This window comes from Halictus rubicundus, unplaced genomic scaffold (genome assembly GCF_050948215.1).
Source record: "Halictus rubicundus isolate RS-2024b unplaced genomic scaffold, iyHalRubi1_principal scaffold0081, whole genome shotgun sequence".
NCBI lineage: Eukaryota > Metazoa > Arthropoda > Insecta > Hymenoptera > Halictidae > Halictus > Halictus rubicundus.
In genome coordinates this window covers 100,001-124,547 of record NW_027488622.1, presented here as the reverse complement: position 1 = coordinate 124,547, position 24,547 = coordinate 100,001, and the positions used below count along the sequence as shown (strand labels likewise).

Sequence of the window (24,547 nt, the reverse complement as noted above, 5' to 3'; positions counted from 1 at the left end):
GTGACGGTACTCTGACGGTATCGGGCCGCAACCAATCCATTCTCGAATGTGTGTGCGTCAGGCCCGCCGCAAGCTCGGTTAGTTTTACCCGAAGGTACGGACCTGGTGCCGGCTTCGGGCCTAACCAGCTGTTAGCAGGCGGTGTCCTCGGACTGGCCAAGCTTCGAATTACCGGTCAGCGACACTACTGCTTTGGGTACTCTCAGGACCCGTCTTGAAACACGGACCAAGGAGTCTAACATGTGCGCGAGTCATTGGGACATGTAAACCTAAAGGCGCAATGAAAGTGAAGGTCGTACCTTCGCGTCGACCAAGGGAGGATGGGCCGCGTTACGATGCGGCCTCGCACTCCCGGGGCGTCTCGTTCTCATTGCGAGGAGAGGCGCACCCAGAGCGTACACGTTGGGACCCGAAAGATGGTGAACTATGCCTGGTCAGGACGAAGTCAGGGGAAACCCTGATGGAGGTCCGTAGCGATTCTGACGTGCAAATCGATCGTCGGAACTGGGTATAGGAGCGAAAGACTAATCGAACCATCTAGTAGCTGGTTCCCTCCGAAGTTTCCCTCAGGATAGCTGGCACTCGCTCGTTCTCTTTTGCGCGTTCGCGTTGGTTGCTTAAGACAGCAGGACGGTCGCCATGGAAGTCGGAATCCGCTAAGGAGTGTGTAACAACTCACCTGCCGAAGCAACTAGCCCTGAAAATGGATGGCGCTGAAGCGTCGCGCCTATACTCCGCCGTCAGCGGCAAGTGGGGTTGGACGTTTGCGCTGTTGCGTAAACGTCCTCCATGAAGCTCTGACGAGTAGGAGGGTCGCGGCGGTGTGCGCAGAAGGGTCTGGGCGTGAGCCGCCTGGTGCCGCCGTCGGTGCAGATCTTGGTGGTAGTAGTAAATACTCCAGCGAGGCCCTGGAGGACTGACGTGCAGAAGGGTTTCGTGTGAACAGCCGTTGCACACGAGTCAGTCGATCCTAAGCCCTAAGAGAAATCCTATGTAGATGAGGTGTCCTAAGAGCAAATGTACAAACACAAAACACACACCCATCGGGCGAAAGGGAATCCGGTTTCTATTCCGGAACCCGGCAGCGGAACCGCATACCATTCGGGCCCTCGTAAGAGTGTTCGTCGGGGTAACCCAAAATGACCTGGAGACGCCGTCGGGAGATCCGGGGAGAGTTTTCTTTTCTGTATAAGCGTTCGAGTTCCCTGGAAACCTCTAGTAGGGAGATAGGGTTTGGAACGCGAAGAGCACCGCAGTTGCGGCGGTGTCCGGATCTTCCCCTCGGACCTTGAAAATCCAGGAGAGGGCCATGTGGAGGTGTCGCGCCGGTTCGTACCCATATCCGCAGCAGGTCTCCAAGGTAAAGAGCCTCTAGTCGATAGATTAATGTAGGTAAGGGAAGTCGGCAAATTGGATCCGTCACTTCGGAATAAGGATTGGCTCTGAGGAGCGGGGCGTGTCGGGCTTGGTCGGGAAGCGGGTCTGGCTGACGTGCCGGGCCTGGGCGAGGTGAACACATTGATGGGAATCCGAGCTCGGTCCCGTGCCTTGGCCTCCCGCGGATCTTCCTTGCTGCGAGGCTTCCGTCTAGAACGGTCGTCCTCTTCGGCCGCCATTCAACGCTCAGCTCAGAACTGGCACGGACTAGGGGAATCCGACTGTCTAATTAAAACAAAGCATAGCGATGGCCCCCACGGGTGTTGACGCAATGTGATTTCTGCCCAGTGCTCTGAATGTCAACGTGAAGAAATTCAAAAAAGCGCGGGTAAACGGCGGGAGTAACTATGACTCTCTTAAGGCGATCCAGGTCGTTCAATCGGCGCCGTCCTCCAGCTCAGCCGTCCACCTGTCTCCAGGTGGACGTTGCCCAGCTCCCACCTCGTGGAGGTGTGGAGGAGTGGGAGCCACATTCCATCATGTGGCGCCGATTGGACGACCGGTTTCGCCCGCGGAGGGTCATAGTTAGCAAGCAGCCCCCTTCTCGTGGGTCCCGCTGTCTAGTACCTCCTTAGGGAGGGAAGCTAAGAGCTGCCTCTGCGATTCAGGGTCTTGTGGGGATGCCAGCCCGCCTGACCACATACCGTTGGCCCAAACAATAATATCAATGCCTCGGACATGGAGCAACCAGGTCTCGGGTGTTCCATGACGGATTTATCCGTTCGGCAGGAGACCACCGTTGACGACCAGGCTAATGTTAAAAGGTTAAGCAAGAAATCTATCATGATTACAGTACCTACACCGGAGGAGGGCGTGAATTGTATCTTATGCCAAGAAAAGAACCGAAATCTAATGTTCACAGACCTCAAAAACTTTGTTATACACTGCCAAAATGAACATTTGATTGAGGAAATCAAGTGGAAGTGTGGGAGGTGTGAAAGGCTTTGGCCCGGCCTCCACAATTGGCGGTGCCACTTCCCAAGATGTAAAGGGGAAGTAAAACAAGTTAAGAGGTATGGTTGCGAAGAATGTGCAGAATCGTTCGACACATTGGTGGGACTCTCAATGCACGAAAGGCATATGCATCCCTCCGTCCGAAACCGAAAAAGACAAACGGCACATGAAAGGGAAAGGCTCCCAGCTGGTAGGAAAGCCACAGTGTGGACCGTAGAAGAAACAGCGCTGTTAGTCGAACTAGACGATAAGTACAAACATCTAAAACAACCTAACGTCGAAATTATAAAATATCTCCCCAATAAAACCCTGAGGCAAATCAGTGATAAGAGAAGACGACCACAGCCAGAAAGCAGAGAAACTATCATAATAAATAATAATGAGAATATGGGTTCCGATAGTTCCTCGAACGAAGAGCCACAAGAGCTATCTCGACCAGAATCGGGCACTGACACCTTAAATAATCCCAATCTCAGGGATATCAAAGAAGCGATATCCAGCAGACCCGAAAATCCTCCCGACGAATGCAAAGATATATTCGACAAGATAGCAAACCTATGGGAGAAAATCGAGGAAATATCTGATGAATCAACATATGGCTCCGAAATAGATAAAGGGCCTAGCCGATTAAGATGGTCAAAACTGCCCTTAGAGGTTTTTCAATGATTAATGAACCATTCGAAAGCTGACCCAGAAAAACCCCTCTGAGCAAAACTTCAACCCCCCATCTTGCCCGTGAGGGTAGTTACAGGGTAAATTAGATTTCGCGCTTTTCCACGCATTTTCCACACTCTGATGCTTCCTAAAATTCTGAAAAAAATGTGGCATATTTTGGATCCTAAGACAGATTTTTGAGAATTTTTTCAGATTTTTTTCTTGCAAACTGTGATCGCAAAAAATGAAAAACCTCAAAAAATCGGAAAAATGTACATTTCTCAAAAATATGAAAACATGCTATTTTGCTGTTTAGTGCCCCGATAAAGTACCATAACAGGCAGTGTCGTAAATTTTTTTTAGATTTTTTGTTGTGGGAAGTCCTTGTCAAAAACAAGAAAAACCGAATTTTTTCGCCGTTTCTGCTATTAGGAGGAAAGTTACACTTGTTGGTTTTATCAGAGGTATATATTAAGTCATTTTAAACATTATTACATTGAAACAAGTAAGTGTTTGACCTAAGAAATGTTTTAAGAGAAAAAATGGATTGTATTTTGTACGGTATATACTAGAATGTTTGTAACGTTTCCAACATCGCCGGTTGGCACAGCGGTTAGGGCGTCGGACTACGGAGCGGATACGCTGGGGTTCGAATCCCCTTGGTGGGAAAGATTTTTTTTCCATACGTCATCTTTATTTTTTCAATTTCTTATATGGTTTATTCATGTGATTTTAACAATATTTTTTCAATGTTTTAAAAATATTGATTAATATTTTTAACTAACTTTTATTTATATCACTCCGATTTTACTTCGAATTTAATGATATTATTGTCTTGGATTAGGCAATAAATTAATATTTATATTATTGTGTTCGTCCACGACTTCCGCCAGATATGAAATTGCTTGTGAAAATTGGTAAAATTCCGTGAAAAGAATGTTTAAATCTACTTCTGTCATTTCCGGAAAATCAAGAGGATCTACCGAGGATACTGTTTGAAATGGAGTCTTTTTGCAGTTCCAAGTGTTTCCAAATTTTTGGAAAGGTTTTGTTGTCTACTTGTTTGTGTAGAAGCTGGTACTTTTGACCTAGTATACTATGAATTGCCTCTGCATCCCACCGAAAATAATAAACTTCCTGATCCGTACCATAAATGTCCACAGAACAAGTCTTTCATTCAAGTAACTATAAACGGGAATTACTTCCTCATGTACCTTACAATAAAGAGGAATGGCTTAGGCTTATTTGATACCTCACTTTCAAAATAGTGGTAGTATGTAGCCCTTTTCTCTCAATTTGACAAAAACGAATACTTTGCTGCGTGTTATTTATTCAGAGTTCTTCTTATTTCCTCCCTAATTTCTGAAGACGCAAGCCTTAGAAACTAGATTAATGAATTTTAATATTAAGAATATTAAACAGTACCGCAATGATGAACATATACAATTAGAGAATCGAGGAAATAATAGATACTGTAAAACTATTTTTGTATGTATTTTAGTTAAAAATGTTAATCAATATTTTTAAAACATTAAAAAAATATTGTTAAAATCACATGAATAAACCATATAAGAAATTGAAAAAATAAAGATGACGTATGGAAAAAAAACTTTCCCACCAAGGGGATTCGAACCCCAGTGTATCCGCTCCGTAGTCCGACGCCCTAACCGATGTGCCAACCGGCGATGTTGGAAACGTTACGAACTTTCTGGTATATACCGCACAAAATACAATCCATTTTTTCTCTTAAAACATTTCTTAGGTCAAACACGTACTTGTTTCAATGTAATAATGTTTAAAATGACTTAATATATACCTGTGATAAAACCAACAAGTGTAACTTTCCTCCTAATAGCAGAAACGGCGAAAAAATTCGGTTTTTCTTGTTTTTGACAAGGACTTCCCACAACAAAAAATCTAAAAAAAATTTACGACACTGCCTGTTATGGTACTTTATCGGGGCACTAAACAGCTGTTACGAGCCAGGGCTGCGAGCAACGCGAGAGGCCGGCGAGGGGTTGTTACCCCAGGAATATGGTTTCAATTTGTTAGTTAAGTACGCGGACGCACCCAATGCGAGATCGGGGAGCCGCTAGGATAGTTGACGTCGAGGACGCACCTGATGCGAAACCAGGGAACCTCTGAGAGGTTGGAGTCAAACGCAGACGCACCCGATGCGAAACCGAGGAGCTACTAGGAGGATGAAACTTCGTGAACGCACCCAATGCGGAATCGGGGAGTCACTAGGAGAGACTCGCGGCGAACCCGATTTAAAGGAAGGTGGATAACTCACAGACGCACCTGATACGAGACCAGGGAGCTGCTAGGATACGGAAGAACCCAATGCGAAATCAGGGTTCCGCTAGGATGGTATAATTTTCGTGGACGCACCCAATGCAAAACCGGGGAGCCACTAGGTTGGAGAAATCTTCGTTGAATTGAATCTAAGATTAGTAAGCCTCGTAACTTATATATAATTTAATGGATACAATCCGAGCGGTAAGATTGTATCATGTGGGAACGTTCAATTATTAGATTAGGATATCAGGCAATAATTAAAGGTTGTAGATTACGCGAGTTAACAAACAAGACAAATATATTCTGATTTGGAATAGTTACAAGTGTGATTGTTTGTGTCGCGAGTGGATGTAGTAGGTGTACAATTAGAGAAATTGTTACCTAATGATGCACGGTGTTGACGCACTGGCAATGCGGGGTTAGATAGCGATTGTTGAATGCCAAATAGAATATATACCGAACTGACGGAATCTATAAGGTTACGTTTTGATTCGAAAGGGACTTTAACCCGATCTCACTAGACTTGATGCGACGTGACTGCACGAGCACTGAACCGCGTCTGAATCTTGACTGAACCGCTTCCCGACTAACCGAAGAGGATGAAAATGCATGGGTTTATATACCCTAAAAATGAGAGGGGAATGTATCTGTTTTATTTTACGGTCGCGTACTCGTATTTGTCGTTTCAAGTGAATTTAAGGTTTGCAGCTGGATCTTTTGTTTATAGGGGTAAAACGAAGGGTTAGCCAGGATGTTTCCTATCAAAGACTATCTTGACGAAACATTCCAGAAGGGGATGTTTTGAAGATTTCCATATTAGGAAATCGTACGGTGCTGTTACTGAACCATGCTTCGTGCCAGTTGCGTCCAGCCGGAGTACAATCATTAAACAAGGGGCCTGTTGGGACGCTTTTCGTTCTCAGAAAAGAGATTAGAACTTCTAATCGAAATTAACGTGGAGAAACGTCTCCATACGTAACACAGCAAAATAGCATGTTTTCATATTTTTGAGAAATGTACATTTTTCCGATTTTTTTGAGGTTTTTCATTTTTTGCGATCACAGTTTGCAAGAAAAAAATCTGAAAAAATTCTCAAAAATCTGTCTTAGGATCCAAAATATGCCACATTTTTTTCAGAATTTTAGGAAGCATCAGAGTGTGGAAAATGCGTGGAAAAGCGCGAAATCTAATTTACCCTGTAACTACCCTCACGGGCAAGATGGGGGGTTGAAATTTTGCTCAGAGGGCTTTTTCTGGGTCAGCTTTCGAATGGTTCATTAATCATTGAAAAACCTCTAAGGGCAGTTTTGACCATCTTAATCGGCTAGGCCCTTTATCGGGGAGGTTCTGACGCCTTTTCTTTTACAAAAAAAAAAAACAGGTGTGGAGATCGGAGCTAGCTGAAGAAGAGGCCGCAGAGAGGGGGAAGGACCCTATCGGCGACAATGGGGTAGGCGACCAGGGGTGGGACGCCAGACCCCGGAGTTAGTAATTAAGCGACCGCCGGAGAGTGAGGTTGTCGGGAGAGTGTCTCTATAGTGTACACCTGAATAAATAAACTGAGTGTCGTAGCCCAACAGGATCGTACGGCGAGTATTATTTAACGACCCTTGCATCGGTAAATCCCCGGTAGTAGCACATTTGGCGACGAGGATTTTTCACCTTCAATATTTACGAACCTTTTGTGTATAAGAATACCAATATTTACGGAATAAATATTGGGGGACGGCTGTGAGCCGAGACGCAGTGTTTTGGGGGACGGCTGTGAGCCAAGACGCATTGAATTGTGAGACGGCTGTGAGCCGAGACGCAGTTTTTCGCGTGACGGCTGTGAGCCAAGACGCATTGAATTGTGAGACGGCTGTGAGCCGAGACGCAGTGTATTGCGGGACGGCTGTGAGCCAAGACGCATTGAATTGTGAGACGGCTGTGAGCCGAGACGCAGTGTATTGCGGGACGACTGTGAGCCAAGACGCATTGAATTGTGAGACGGCTGTGAGCCGAGACGCAGTGTATTGCGGGACGGCTGTGAGCCAAGACGCATTGAATTGTGAGACGGCTGTGAGCCGAAGTGCATTGAATTGTGAGACGGCTGTGAGCCGAAGTGCATTGAATTGTGAGACGGCTGTGAGCCGAAGTGCAGTGTACAGTGAGAAGGCTGTGAGCTTATGGAAATGGCGTTAAATATATCGGGAATAGGAGTAAAACCATTTCTATGTGAAAACATAGACAAGAATGTAATCAGACTTGAATGGGAAAAATGGCTCCGTTCGCTGGAACTTTACCTAGCATCTGAAGATATAACAGATTATGGAAAAAAAAGAAGTAAGCTTTTACACTTTGGGGGCGAGCAACTACAAGAGGTTGCCTACAGTTTGCCCGGTGCTATTGAAGCGGTGGACGCCGATAAGAAAAACGATGTTTTCAAGGAACATCAAGCGGGAAGAAGGAGAGAATTTCCGTAAATTCGTACTAAGAAGTAGACAACAAGCAATACGCTGTTCCTTTGGAGAAACTGAGAGCGAAGCAATAGAAATAAACATGAAAGACAAAATCATCGATAGCTGGTGCCCCACGGAATTACAGAAGAAGATTCTGGAGAAGGAGCGGACACTAGACGAAATTATCGAATTGTGCCAAGTACATGAACAAATAGCGAATCAATCGACAGCCATGAATGCAAGTTTACCAGGACCGAGTACATCATCGAACACGTACGCCTCAATAAATAAGCTGGGATTTCAAAAAAGAGGACAATCTCATCAATGTATCAGATGCGGAAAATCCGGACACACCGACAATATAAAAGCATGTCCGGCAAAGGATGTGAAATGCCACAACTGTGGTTTTCAGGGCCACTTCGCTAGATGTTGTAGGACGCGTCACCAAAGGAAAAGACCTGCTACCCCAGAACGATCCGAGCAAAAACAGAAACGATTTAAATCAAGGATCAACTATGTCGATTCAAGCGCCTCAGCATTCGAGGCACAGGACAAGAGTAAGGACTTCGATTGCTTCAAAATTGACTCGGAAGAAGGAACCACAGATAACTCTGATGATTTAATCGAATGCCTTATTGGAGGCGTACGCCTAGTAGTACTCATAGATTCTGGGTCCAAGGTGAATGTAATAAAAGGCAAAGATTGGGAATTTCTTTCCAGGAATAGAGCAATTATATGGGATCTTACTGAAACCACAGATGTTCTAAAATCGTACGCATCCGGACGTCCACTTGAACTTAAAAATAGATTTGTAACAACAATCAATCTGGTAGGAAAAAAAGAAATCGTCGCACCATTCTACGTAGTGATGAAAGGAGACATTTCACTGATCGGAAAAGATACAGCAAAACAACTAGGAATATTAAAGCTGGGATTACAAGCGAACGGACCGGAGGAAGTAATACCATTTCCGAAGATAAAGAATGTGGTAGTGAAACTGTCCATAGTACCTTATGCAAAGCCGATTCAGCAAGCGGTGAGAAGAGTACCGATCTCAGTGGAAAGCCTGGTCGAGGGCAAGCTGGAGGAAGCCTTGCAAAGCGACATCATTGAGCGTGTCCTACAGCCGAGTGCTTGGATATCACCGATTGTGGTTATCTTCAAACCATCAGGGGATATCAGAATCTGCGTAGACATGCGCAGAGCAAATGAAGCCATCCTCAGAGAAAACTATCCACTACCTACATTTGACTCTCTTATAACAAAATTAAGGAGAGCAAAATATTTTTCACGGCTGGACTTATTAAGTGCGTATCACCAACTTCAGTTACACGTGGACAGTCGTCCCATCACTACATTTATCACTCACAAAGGCATGTTCCGCTATAAGCGCCTCATGTTCGGAGTGAATTCGGCAGTCGAAATCTTTCAAAGAACCTTCGAGGCAATATTATCACATTGTGTGAACTGTCTTAATTATCTAGACGACATAATCGTATTTGGTTCAACCGAAACAGAGCACGATAGCTGCTTAAAGGCTGTATTGAATACCTTAAAAGAAAACAATGTAACATTGAACGAAACAAAATGCCTCTTTAAAGTTCCCGAATTAGACTTCTTGGGGCATAAACTATCTAGCGAAGGTATCCATGTAGATCAAAGGAAAGTAAAAACAATTCTACATTTTCGGGCACCAGAAAACAAGGAAGAACTACGAAGTTTCCTAGGTCTAGTAACATATGTAGGAAAATTCCTACCGGACCTAGGAACAACGGTCGAATCTCTGCGGAAATTAACAAACACGGATATCAAATTTGGATGGGCCGAAGTCCATCAACAACACTTTGACAAGCTTAAGCATTCATTAGCCAAGCTCCCAACATTAGCATACTTCGATCCACAACGGCGTACACGACTGATAGCAGATGCTAGTCCAGTGGCGCTGGGAGCAGTGTTGCTGCAATTCGACACGCAAGAAAACCCAAAAATGATATCTTTCGCAAGCAAAAGCCTTTCTAATGTAGAAAAACGCTATTCCCAAACCGAAAAAGAGAGCCTAGCTTTAGTCTGGGCAGTGGAGAGATTCTATTTCTATCTAGCTGGATTAGAATTCGAACTTGTGACCGACCACAAACCACTGGAAACGATATTTAGGCCATCCTCGAAACCACCCGCACGAATTGAGAGATGGCTGCTAAGGCTTCAAGCCTTCAGGTTTAAAGTTATATACCAACCCGGCAAGTCGAATATTGCCGATTCCGTGTCAAGGTTATGCAAGTTACAAGTCGAGAATTCATTTGACCCAGAGGGCGACCAACACATCTTCGCAATAGTGGAAAAAAGCGCACCAAAGGCGATGAAAATTTCCCAAATAATCTCAGAAAGCAGAGAAGATAGAGATATAGTCGATGCAGTCAGCAAAATTAATAACGATTCTTGGCCATTACAGGACAAAAGTATATATTTCCCTTTCAGAACAGAATTGACGTCAATGGGCCCAATAATACTGAGAAACAACAGAATTGTAATTCCTCAAACATTAACAAAACAAGTATTGGAATTAGCCCACGAAGGACACCCAGGAGAAACCGTAATGAAGAGACGTGTACGAGTTAAAGTCTGGTGGCCGTCAATGGATAGGCAGATCGAGAAATTTGTTAAAAATTGTAGACTGCTTACTAGTCTCACAACCAAACAAACCACCCCTGATGAGTAGACACCAATTTCCGGAAGGACCCTGGCAGTGCCTTGCCATCAATTTGATGGGTCCATTACCGAACAAAGACATGATATTAGTAATCATTGATTATTATTCCAGGTACCAAGAAATTAAATTCATGAAAGTCACAAATTCATCTGCGATAATAAGCCATCTCTCGGAAATTTTCTCGCGTCTGGGGGTTCCAAAAAGTATTAGGGCTGACAATGGAAGGCAATTTGCTAGCAGTGAATTTAAGGAATTTTGTAATACTCACAATTGTAAGTATGTCGAGGATCTTATAATGCGATTTCATAAACACGTTTATTTCGGAAAAGGACAAGGACTAGAGGTTACCCTCGTGCGCGCTACGACAACGTTGGCTTCTTCTCCGCTCTACTCTTTTAACTGTTTTTGCAGTGTAGGCGGTTACATTTCGGAAGCCAATCACGGGTGTCTTATTTCTAAAGTACGCCCTCCGAGAGGCGACAGGGTGAGGGAAACCGACCAGTTTATTAGGGTACCCTCGCCCCGAATCCTCGTCGCCTACCTAGGGCCCGTAACGTTACGCATTTGGTCCGCAGATGTCTTACGGTACGTCAACGGCTATTGAGACCTTTAGCTAAAATACGAAGTCTCTAATAAATCATCATAAAACATAAAGTTCCGCTAAATCTCAAAAATAGCCTGAAATCACGTCCGTACCGTAATCATAAACTGCGCCCTTGGCCGGCCTATGGTTGCGGCCCGCATGGGTCGCGGTCGCTCGAATTCCTTACAACTCGGCCAGCCTGACAATTTAGCCGCCCCGGCTAAACACTTTAAAACAAGTTTTGATTCTTATATTCTAAATACCAACGGACAATATTTTCTTAAACCTATTTCGTAATAACTAACATTAATTAATTTGCCGCCAGGGCCTCATATTCGCGGATGCCCAGGTACCTTTATACGTTCTCTGGGTGTTTTGGAACCCTTTTATATCTGATACAACGTATCGGTCATTCCGTAACAACTTAGTTATCTCATACGGGCCCTTGTATTGCGGTATTAACTTTTTGGGATACTCCCGAGGTACTTTCGAAGTTTCTTTAACCTTACATAGTCTCCTATTGCGGCGACACGCGTTTAAATCTATTGGTTTCTTATTGGTCCATTCGCGGATATATCCTTTTAAATTATTCGGGGTTTTGCCCCTCTGATCCACACCAAATAGCAATTTAGAAGGGGTCTCGTAAACAGATTTGCTTATAGTATTATTCAGAGCATACTCTGAATCGCTCGGTCTAATAATACTTTTTCCCAAAAGATTGTCTGAAACTAATTTTAATTTTTCTTTTTCTGCATACGAAATTCGTCGAGGTGTGATGTTAAACGGTTGCTGACTACTTGAATTTAATTTTAACTCGGGTCGCTTCTGGTTTAAATATGCATTCGTGAACGTTTCTTTAAATCTTACTTTATCGGCTGGCATTATTTTTTCATTAATATTCGACCCATCCACGGGACTAGAATCGTCTGAATCTAACATTACATTAAGAATTTCCAAGTGGCTGATAGGATCCTTTTTAACTTGTACTATGCTCATTCCGAATAATCGTAACGCATCGCGACCTAAAACTACCGCGGAGTACACATCGTCTGATCTGGAACTACCAACAAAGTCATAATTTCTTTTGTATTTTCCGCCATTTCAACTAAAGCCTGTACCGTACCCAACAAACCAAGAGGAGACTCATTAATTCCTACTAGACGCACGCAGTTGCTATCTTGAACATTTTCTATTCTGCCTGGTACATAGGACCTTTTTACAAAACTAACAGGACTACCGGTATCAATCAAAATATACAATTTCATACGGTTCTTGTTTATTACGTACTCTAGATTTCGGTGATAGTCGTCTTCTTCCGGGGTTTCCATTTCCATGTAGGTGACCTGCCTCTTAGGCACCTGCGCGATGTTTTTTCTGGGGCAGTTTGGTAGCAGGTGACCCATTTCGCCGCAGCTGAAGCAGCTACCCTTTTCCCTCGCAGGTAGTCGACAATCCGCCGCTCGGTGACCTAGTCTGTTGCAGTTGTAGCAACGGCTACCTGTCCATCCTTCTGGCGTCGATCCTCTGGTCGTATTCGCGCCTTGCGGACTCTTCTCGGTCGTTGACCTGCCGTAGTTTCTCGATCCATTGGATGGTGAAATTTTCCTCAGGGCCCTCAGCATATCTGAGGCTGTTTTGAATTCGCACATCCGTGCCTGATTTTGGATGTTGCTGTCCGTTATGCCGTCTACCAGGTACTCGACCAGTTCATCCTCTGGCACGGGCACTTTGTTGGCTAGAACTATCTTTTCCTGGTAGTACTGCTCGAATGGTTCTGTGTTTCTCCACTTCCTACCTTCGAATTTCCTTTTTAATTCTAGCCGGGATTCCCGATTTCCAAACATGGCCTCCATCTTGTACAGGAGCATATCTGTGGGGAACTCCAAATGCTCACTCCTTGAATGGAACCAATTTAGAGCTCTCCCTTTCAATTTGGATCCTAACAACAGTCTTGTCGCGTTATCGTCCAAATCGTACGTTGTGGCGAGTATTTGGAGTTGCTTTGTCCAATTCGTAAAATTTTGCTCCTCGCCACTGAAGTCGCTGATGAGCTCCCCAATTGTTCTAATGTTGGCGTTGAGCCTCGTCGTGGAACTGGCCGCTGAGTTAGGCGAATTTCTGAGAAGCTCATTCTCCCTCCGAAGTAGTTGGATTTCCCTTGCCATCAACTCTTTTTCTCGCCGCCACAACTCCATTTCCCTTTTTTCCAGCTGGTCTGGTTGCCGCGAAGGTGCGTCCACACGTAGGATACTGCTGTTCAGTGGTGCGTTTTCCTCTTCGACCTCACCTTCTGGCATTCCGGGTGGCGTTTCGTTTTCCCATGCCCTGTTCGGGAAATTTTCGTCCAGCCGCTGCACTAATTCGGCCTTGTTTCCTGATGCCGGGAGACCATGGCGACGCAATATTTTTTTAAGTTCGTGGACGAGGAACTCGCGCTGCGTTCTTCCCGACACTTGAGACATTTTTTTCTTTTGAAAAGGATTCACTCAGAAAATCACGAAATAATGGTCACTGAGAATTGCACACAGAATTTCACACAGAATGTTTCGGTTGCCGTTAGCCGAACGTAAAAGGTAACTACTAAGAATATTCGCGACACTTCGGTTCACAATCCCACTTCTGATTTTGTAAGGATGTCGAGGATCTTATAATGCGATTTCATAAACACGTTTATTTCGGAAAAGGACAAGGACTAGAGGTTACCCTCGTGCGCGCTACGACAACGTTGGCTTCTTCTCCGCTCTACTCTTTTAACTGTTTTTGCAGTGTAGGCGGTTACATTTCGGAAGCCAATCACGGGTGTCTTAATTCTAAAGTACGCCCTCCGAGAGGCGACAGGGTGAGGGAAACCGACCAGTTTATTAGGGTACCCTCGCCCCGAATCCTCGTCGCCTACCTAGGGCCCTTAACGTTACGCATTTGGTCCGCAGATGTCTTACGGTACGTCAACGGCTATTGAGACCTTTAGCTAAAATACGAAGTCTCTAATAAATCATCATAAAACATAAAGTTCCGCTAAATCTCAAAAATAGCCTGAAATCACGTCCGCACCGTAATCATAAACTGCGCCCTTGGCCGGCCTATGGTTGCGGCCCGCATGGGTCGCGGTCGCTCGAATTCCTTACACAATATCAAACTCATCCATACGCCGCGTTATTGGCCGCAAGCTAATGGAGAGGTAGAAACATGAACAAGTCAATCCTAAAGCGCTTGCAAATCGCACATGCTAATGGAAAAGACTACCAAGCGGAGATACAGAAATTTTTGTTAATGTACAACGTCACACCCCACGGAACAACTGGGAAATCTCCGTCAGAACTTTTACTGGAGAGGAACATCAGAGACAAAATACCATCGATAACAGACCTAATAGCCACAGAAGGAGACACGGAAGCAAAAGATAGTGACATGGTCGAAAAACAAAAAGGAAAAGAAAGAGAAGACAAAGCAAGAGGAGCAAAAACCAGCGACATACAGCCAGGAGACAAAGTGATAGCACAAAATATGACAGCCTCAAACAAACTGGAATGTAGGTTCGGAAAAGCCGAATACAAAGTGATAGGAAAAAAGGGGAATGAACTTACGTTAGAAAAAGACGGAACAACATTCAGAAGACACACGACACATGTGAAGAAATTGCCAGCTAGCCCAAAACAAAGTTGAGCCGATCATAAAACAAACACGTCTACTAGGGTTCCTAGCAGTAGTACGGCGACATACGCAGAATCAAAAAAAGGGGTTCAACCCGAAGATAATGGAAATTCGCAATTAAAGACCCAAAAGCTTAAACTGAAAAAGAAGGAGGGATTGTGGAGATCGGAGCTAGCTGAAGAAGAGGCCGCAGAGAGGGGGAAGGACCCTATCGGCGACAATGGGGTAAGCGACCAGGGGTGGGACGCCAGACCCCGGAGTTAGTAATTAAGCGACCGCCGGAGAGTGAGGTTGTCGGGAGAGTGTCTCTATAGTGTACACCTGAATAAATAAACTGAGTGTCGTAGCCCAACAGGATCGTACGGCGAGTATTATTTAACGACCCTTGCATCGGTAAATCCCCGGTAGTAGCACAACAGGCAACAAAAATAACTAATACTAATAAAGACAGCATATCCCGGAATAACTTACGCGCTAAAACAACCAATAAAAAACTAGATAAAAACTTTAAAGCTAAGAACAATAAAAATAACAGAAATAAAACAAAATATGCGGGCTGTCAAGAATGGTTTAAAAATTGCCCAAGAAATTTAGTGGACGCGGTAATCTCGGGGGATTTAGAATGCACCATTAAACCACAAAAGCTACCGGATATAAATGCTATAAAAACACTATATGACAATCTATGGGGTGTAAAGGGCCCGGAAGAAATTAAAATTAAAACTGATGCAACAGCGGAAATTCCAACAGAACAAATAATAAGAAAAATAAAGAATGAAGAAATAATTGAAAGGATCGCAAAGATATCGAATAAGTCCGCTGCGAGACCAGCTGGTATAAAGGTAGCACACTTGAGAAGAAATTATATTGATAGTATTTTGGCAAAAATATATAATATATTATTAATTAAAAGATACATCCCAAGACCATGGTTACAGAACCGGACAATCTTAATTCCAAAATTAGGAAAAGACACAAAAGAGGCTAAAAACTGGCGACCTATAACCATCGGTTCACTACTGAGTCGAATATTTTCGACACTTATTGACGCACGCCTGAGATCAAGTTTAAAACACAATATACGTCAGAAAGGCTGCGTAGCCAGCAATTGGTGCCTGAGTAACATTACCATCCTTAAGCATGCCATTAATGAGATGAAAAGCAACGATGGGGGAGTAATGATATCGATTGATATTACCAAAGCCTTTGATACGGTACCACACGCAGCAATATATGAAGCTCTAAGAGTCAAGGGCACTCCGGAACATGCAATAGAAATAGTAAGATCCATGTATTCAGACTGCACCACCACCATACGGGGAACAGAAGATACCAGCATAAATATAAAGCTCGAAAGGGGAGTGAAACAGGGTGATCCCTTGTCTCCTTTCCTTTTCAACACAGTGATCGACCATATACTAGACAAGATACAGAATACCACTGAAGGAATCTCACTCCCTGGAGGCAATGCAGCAATCCTAGCGTTTGCGGATGATATTGTATTATTGGGGAAAAACGCTTCAGAAGCGCAGAAACAAGCGCATATTCTTGTCAAGAAACTGCAAGAATTGGGCATGTCCATCGCGCCCGACAAGTGCTCTTGCTTTCAGGTGATAGCGATCAACAGAAGCTGGTTTATAAAGAACCCCGAAATTAACATCGGTGGGGATCTAGTTCAATACATCGGACCGGAAGAAACCTTTGCGAATCTAGGTGCTAGGATGGGCGCATGGAGAGACACTTATCGTAAAATAACACTTACAGAGATTTATCCATGAACTTACAACTTTCCCTCCTAGTAGTGGTACGTTAAAGATGATAGATTCCGACATTCGAGGCCATATCAAAGAAATCCTCCATCTCCCTACTATAAAGTCCCTAAAACTCCCTAAAAATAACAAAAAAAGACACCATCACCATGTCTATGATGGCACTCAGAGCGTCAATCGAGATCGCCAATATATTTATAGATTACGATTTGAATGCGTAAAATAATATAAAAAAATATATATAAATATAAATTAACCCAATCGTAACAATAACTGGAGAGATAATAATAATCATTCGCGGCCTTCGACATATTTAGAATAAACTGAAAGTATTTTATTTTATTTTATTTTAGTTTATTTTATCAATTGACTAAAGTGTAAATATAAATTTTATTAATTGACTAAGTATAAATATTTTATTATTGTAGATTATGAACGTATACATGACAAGAACGTGTACATTGACATGCAAACTATTATGACACGACTAATTGAAAATAGATTTGCTATGCAATTCAAAGTTTTATATTTTCTTTTAATTGAATCCAACAAGGGGAAAAAACCTTGGAAGAATGTCTCACAGTTTGCGCTGTAAAGACATAGAAATCTAGCCAAATGCCTCGTCATCTAATTAGTGACGCGCATGAATGGATTAACGAGATTCCCTCTGTCCCTATCTACTGGGTCTTATAAGCGTCAGGGACTTATGTCATGGTATAACCCTGACGCACCAACCCCTCCTTCACGTGGTAGGACCTGGACACCTTCGGGTGACTAACGGGGCTCTGGTAAGAGAGTTCCTGCGTGAGTTCTCGCTCTGCGACGACCGCGGCTCTCGTAAAGAGAGTTCTTGCGGAGTTGTCGCTTTGCGAGGACCGCGGCTCTCAGAGAGCTCTGCGTGAGTTGTCGCTCTGCGACAACCGCGGCTCTCTCATAAAGAGAGTTCTTGCGGAGTCATCGTTTTGCGATGACCGCGGCTCTCAGGGAGCCCATACGTGTGTTATCGCTTGCGATAACCGCGGCTCTCACCCGGAAGACTCCCCTCTGCCGCGACGGCCCACCGGATACATCTCGTGGTATGTTGCAGAACGGGAGAAACGGGGGGCTTACCTTAACCGGTCGGCCCAACGGGGAGGCGAACCCTTTGAACAAACCCTTAACCTCTAAGCTGAAGAACGCGGTGAGAGAGGTCCCGTGTTTTACACGGGCGGTCGGTGGGTCCACCGGCCATTAGCGTCTAACCTCAGGACACCTGGCGAAATCTTGAGCGAAATAGCCTTCTCTCCGGAAAGGGCGTCACCCGGGGAGCGACTGGTTTTCGTCCCTACTCGTGGGAACAAATATGGTATCCAGAAAACAAAACACAAAACGGAAGAAGGATGAAGGGAAGGGAGTAAAGGAAGAAGGAGGAAAAGCGGACACAAAAAAGCAAGTCCAGGACTTAATACAATTGAACTCGGAGTCTGACAGAAACACAAGCTCCGACACGGAATCCGATACAGGCTCAGAACACTCTCGAGCAGGTCGGCAAAAACCGAAAGGCAATAAGCGGGACAATGATCAACGATCCAGCGACACGGACACGCCGCTCTCGAACAAGAAAATTCCGAAAACCGACCCCAAAGCCATTGATGAGGACGACTCAACACAAGACTCAATCATGACAAACAGCAGCATGGACTCTGACTCTGACCAGAGCCCATGCGAAAAACTCCGTAAGCTCTTTGTCAAAATAGGCCTGACAAAAGAGCAACAAAACGAGGCCAACAAAATAATCTCTGTAATCGAAACTCAAAACAAAGCAATCATCCAGGACCGAATGGAAATGGAAAAACTCAAAAAGGAAATGGCAACTACAAGAGAGGAATTACAAGCAGGAGCTCAGCTACTCCAGAAAGTCAAAACCATGGACGATAAATTTAACAGGCTATCTGAGAAATTAGATAGCCTGATGGCAACAAAACAACACACTTGCCAAAACATCCAAGCAACTAAGCCGATGTCATACTCGGACATTACCAAAACGAACCGTAACACGAGAGCCGTTACGAAAAAGATGGAGGTAAAACAGGCAAAGCCAGTGGTAGCAATCTACCCTGGCAAAGGAAGCGATATCTCCAGCAGCGAGGAGACCAGGAAAGCTCTAGCGGATTGCATCAATCCAACAGAGCAAAACATCAGAATCCGGAACATAAGGAAGATAGGGAATTCCGGCATTCTGATAGAAACAGAAACAAAAGAGGACCTTGAGCAAGTCCTCAGAAATGAAAAACTCAAAGCAAAGATGGAAATTGGTCCCCTCCCAAAGAGGAGACCAAAAATAATAATACTAGGAGTTCCCTCGGAAACCTCAGAGGCGGAACTCCTCAAAGCAATAAAGAAACAAAACCTCGACCGAAACACAGAGGATAACATAGAGAAGGAGTTTAAACTCCTATTCAAAACGGGTCGGAAAGACAAGGGAACCACGAACTGGGTGGCAGAAGTCTCCCCAGAAGCCAGGAAAACTCTACTAGGTAGGAATCGAGTCTTCGTAGGCTTCTACGCCTACGAAGTAAAAGACTTTATAATAGCAAGCCGCTGCTACAAGTGCCAGGCATTTGGGCATGTGTCGAAACACTGTAAGACAAAAGTTGACACGTGCGGCCACTGCGGCCAGGACGGGCACCAATATAAGGATTGCCCGAACAAAACAGAAAAGCCCATTTGCATAAACTGCAAAAGGGCAAACAAGCCAGCCAACCACGGGTCCAGAGAACAGTCTTGCCCTGCGTACAAACACGCACTGGAAATTAGTATCAGTCGAATAGACTTTGGCAGCGAATAAAAAAAGACCCATGGATAATAACGATAATTCCCACAATGTCTCAGACGGTGAAACCATACAACAACACAACTCAAATACAAATAAAATAACCATAGCCCAAATTAACGCCAGGAACTCTAGAGTTGTCATGGAGGAATTAAGGCTCTTAGCGGAGAAAGAGGACATTGATCTCCTTGCAATACATGAGCCCTACTCGTACACCAACACCTTCAATATAAGGTCCATGGGAAGTGCGGAAGTAATACTAGACACCAAGCTTTTCTCACAGAATATATCAAGGAACACAACCAAGAGCGCAATAGTCATCTTCAACCCGAATCTCACAGTACTTAAACTAGATCAATTCTGTAACACACACTTCACGTGCGTCGAGGTAACAGCACCAGGTAAGTGGTTCTACCTAGTCAGTGCATACTTCCAGTGCTCGGACAGAATAGAACCGTATATCCACTATTTAGACAACACATTACAAAAACTAAAAAGAGAAAACGTCATAGTCCTAGCCGACGTCAACGCTAAATCAGTCCTTTGGTACAATCCAGAGACTGATAACAGAGGCTTAGACATAGAGGACCTCATAGCGCAACATAATCTGCATATTGCTAACCAACCATCAAGGGTCACAACCTTCGACAATGATCGAGGGAAATCTAATATTGATGTAACGCTCGCAACACACACATGCATAGACAATATTCACGATTGGCACATTCACGACAAAATCACAACAAGTGATCACAACTTGATTACCTTCAAGCTCCACATAACAGAAACCGTTGGACACACAGCGCAGTCAAACCGCTTCAACCTGAAGCGTGCCAATTGGGATAGATTCGACCGAATCCTTCAGCCTACAGAAGTCGATCTATGCACAGAAGAGGCCACTCCAGAAATGACGGCCCAGAGAACTGCCGAGCTTGAAGGGAAGCTAGTTTCTGCTTGTGAGAGATCTATACCAAGAAAAAGCAGATTCAAAAAATCAGTTCCCTGGTGGAACCGAGACCTCGACAAACTGAAAAAAGAAGTGCGTGAACTCAGAAGAAAATTCCAACAGACTAGAAACGCTACACAACAAGAAAGACACAAACAGCAGTACCGAAGTACCAAAAACAAATACACTGCACTAATCCGCAAAACCAAACCGAATAGCTGGCGCTCCTTCGTCACAGACAAAGGAAACTCAGACCCATGGGGAATTGTATATAAATTACAAACAGGCAAAATCCAAACAGCTAAAGCCTGCAGCAACATTAAAGGAAATGGGCAAGAAACCACCTCCTGGGAACAGACCAACAAGCTCCTGCTAAACAGCCTGATTCCTGATGACAACTCAGAGACCGAAACGTCGTGGCAGAAACAGATTCGCTCCAGTGCAGAATCCCCACCAAACACTTAAAATACACCGGCTTTCACGATGATAGAGACTCGGAATGTAATAGCACAGCTCAAAGTAAGAAAGCCCCGGGACTAGACCTCCTGGAGGCGGAAATTATCAAGAAGGCCTGGCCAAAACTGCACAGAGAAATTAGACACCTCTTTAACACATGTCTCTTCTCCGGTACCTTCCCGGAGAAATGGAAAAAAGGAGTAATCAGGGTTCTCCTCAAAAGCGATGACAAAGATGCGTCTGACCCAAGGTCATACAGACCAATATGCCTATTGCCAATTCTCAGCAAAGTCCTGGAAAAGCTAATAGCTATGAGATTCTCTGCCATATTGGATTCGCATCCGCATTCAGCCCAGCAACAATACGGCTTCCGCAGCGGCCGCTCAACGGAAGACGCAATTACCAATGTACGACAGACAGTTGCACAGTATAACGAGAAATATGCAATAGCTCTGCTATTTGACATATCCGGCGCTTTCGATAACGTATGGTGGCCAACTATACCCCAGCACCTGAAAAAGAGGAAATGTCCACGAAATATATACAGACTAATCCAAAGCTATCTCTCAGGCAGAACAATGCAAATACACGACAAAAATTACACAATCTCCAAAGCAGCCACCAAAGGATGCCCGCAAGGCTCTGTCCTTGGGCCCAAATTTTGGAACTTAATATTCAACGATCTGCTGAACACAGTCGAAAGTAACAATATAGAACACGTCGCATATGCAGACGACCTAATGGTGATAATACCAGGAAATTCCAGAATAGAAATGGAAGTGAAAGCCAATAATGCAGCAAAAATAATCACGGAGTGGTGCAATAAGCACAAGCTAACACTCTCCAAACAGAAAACAGAAATGATACTCTTGAAAGGACTCCTGGACATTAGAAGGCCACCTACTGTTAAAATAGGAGACACCTCCATCCTCATGAAAAGTACCGTAAGATACCTCGGTATACATTTTGGAACTAGATTCAATGTCACGCCACATGTGCAACATGTGACCAAGAAAAGTAAAGTCATATTCCATCGGTTCACACAAGTAGCGAAATCCTACTGGGGACTTAGCTACAGAACCACGATGACAATGTACAAGGGCGTCTTCCTAGCCATCGCGTGCTATGCGGCCGCCGGCTGGAGCGACAAACTAAACGTGCACCACATCAGGAAACTCCAATCAGCGCAAAGATATTCCCTCCTTAGGGCAACTAGAGCATACCGCACAACTTCCAATGAAACGCTCAGAATAATCGCAGCCGCTCCACCTATCGACATAGTAATGTCGGAAAGGAGGAGAGCTATATATAACATCAGAAAAGGCTTAGAAACCAAGTTCGGGGATAAGCTATTCAAACCCCCCAGTACACAGGACCAAGACTTAGCACAATTGGAACTGAAGGAAATAGAACTACAAATCAGGCACCACATAGCGGTCCTATGGCAAGACCGATGGAGTCAGGCGCACCTTGGTCTATTCACCAAGGAGTATTTTCCGAATGTCCAAAGCAGACTAGACGCACAACACATGAACCCAGACTTCTACACCTCACAGCTCCTCTCAGGGCATGGGAAAATAAACAGCAAACTGAGGAAACTAAATCTGATTAGCTCCGACCTCTGTAGCTGCGGAGAAGCAGACACAGTAAAGCACATAATATATGACTGCCCACTAAACCACAACGAAAGACAAGAGCTGGCAAAAGACCTAAACGAGTCTCGAATCACGTGGCCGTGTGATCTTCAGAAGTTGGTCGAAATCAATGCCTTCAAGCATTTTCGGAAATTCGCAACAACCACCATGAGACGTAGAGAATAAGGAAGAGTCAATAACATACAAGGCAACCACCCTGACGATCCCTCGCAGGTGATACCCCCGGGTATTCGAGATCGTAGGGTTTAACAAGCAAGAACGGCTACCATACCGTCGCCGCAACCTGCTAGAGACCGAAGCGCTAAGCTGGTAACTCCGCCTCCTCGTGGCCCCCGCTGGTAACGCTCCTGTGTCGGTGCAAGCTGACACGGTAGCGGCTAAGCGAGTTACTTCCCGTACGGGACGGTCTACCCTTGTGATGATCCTTAAATGGTGAACGAGGGGTTTTTCCAAGTCAGTCCATAACACCTAAGGACTTACGGACCCTCTGCAGTTGTTTCTAAAGGCTAGAACCCAACAACACCGGTATAAGACGCCTAGAGCGACTTCGGTACGGCAAGAGTGAGCGTAGCTCCATAGCTCTTTATGTAGTCAATAAACTGTTCCTATCTACTGGACTTCACCGCTAGGTGGCGCAGAGTACTGACGCGTCTTCATGTCGCTCCGTATTAAAAGTGTTATCTAAGGAATAATTAATTAAAGTTATTCAGGCAGCAGTATTAGTTGTTGTGAACACTTATGTGAAAAATCTCAGTGATCAAATCAGTGCGGAAAAAGTTATTAGCGAAAATCCGGTTGGCGTCGACCGGCAGGACGCCGTAGTGACGCGCCGAAACTAATAACGGACATCTCCCGTATTCAAACGATAGGAAAGTGCTGCATTCACCCGTGCACGCGATACCAGTGTAGTGAAACACGACGCGAGTGTTTCCATGACACAGGAAGGCCTCAGTGAATAATTATTAAGAAATTAGTAAAGTGACGCGCGAGTGACCGCCATCTTGGACGCCATATTGGCCTTTATCCCGACAATTTTCCCACCACCTGGACGCCATCTTGGACGCCAACTTGGACGCCATACCGAGCGCCCCCCGAACGCCATCTGGAATTCACACTGCACACCACACCGAAAACCGCCATAACACGCAGGCTCACCAACTACGGTAGCGCCACCCCACTGGGTAAGCGCCGAACCGAAAAACGACTCCGTCGTCATTTTTAAAAAAACCCGTGAAGAAAATCCAGGAGGATAAGACGAAACCGGTGAAAGGCATGCAGAACAAACAGAAACAACTACTAAAGACAACACCAATGACAGGAAAGCCCACAAACGGACAAGTACCAATGGAAACAGATACACAAAGTAATAAACGACCAAAAGACGACTCCTCAGACGAGTCGGACTTATCGCCACAGCGAGAAAACACAAAAAAGACGAAATCAAACACAGACGGGCTATCCACGGGAACAAATTATCAAAATACTGACATGAATTCGGAATCCGACACAGAGGCAAATATCTACCCAGAGACAGACCTCAAAAAATGCTGCAACCGGAACCAATGCTGCAGGGACATCGAAACAACAGACAAAAAACAAACTGCCAAGGAAAAGGCACACAAAATCAGGACAAATCTCATGACCACCCTCACAGTCGAAGGAAGCGGAATCCAAAAACCCACCCTCACCAAAATCCTTAATAGCTTCATGGAGATGCAGAGCCTGATAACCGAGGTTCTGATGGCCAACAGCCACCTCGAGGGCCAACTCCACTCCACCACCAGAGATAACGAGAAGAGCATCAGGCCGCCCATCGATCAGCGACCACCGACCTTTGCCGAGATCGTGGGTATAAACTCGAAAACAGCGGCGCTGTCAACCCTGAAACAAGATCCCCCCAGCGTTATAACCATCAGACCAAACGACAGCATGAAATACAACTCCAGCGATACAACAAAGGAAGCAATCATGAAAATGATCTCCCCGGCCAGGCAAGCCCTACAGGTCAAAAATATCAGAAAGATTCAGGGAAACGGAATCCTAATCGAGACTGCGAAGAAGTCCGACATACAGAGCATATTGAAGAATAAGGAACTAACGGAAGCAGGCTTCTCCATGACAGCACCAGCGAAGAAAAACCCGCGCATTATCATCTACCGGGCCCCACGCATGACGGACGACGAA

The 24,547-nt window shown here is 44.7% G+C and overlaps 1 long non-coding RNA gene across 1 annotated transcript; it reads right to left on the bottom strand.

The window, feature by feature from the left end:
* Positions 1 to 1,487: 1,487 nt before the first annotated feature.
* Positions 1,488 to 17,177, bottom strand: LOC143363636 (uncharacterized). Its single transcript, XR_013083858.1, has 2 exons — positions 17,094 to 17,177; positions 1,488 to 1,790 (listed from the first exon to the last, which is right to left on the bottom strand). It is a non-coding gene; the product is annotated as an uncharacterized LOC143363636 (long non-coding RNA).
* Positions 17,178 to 24,547: the final 7,370 nt, after the last annotated feature.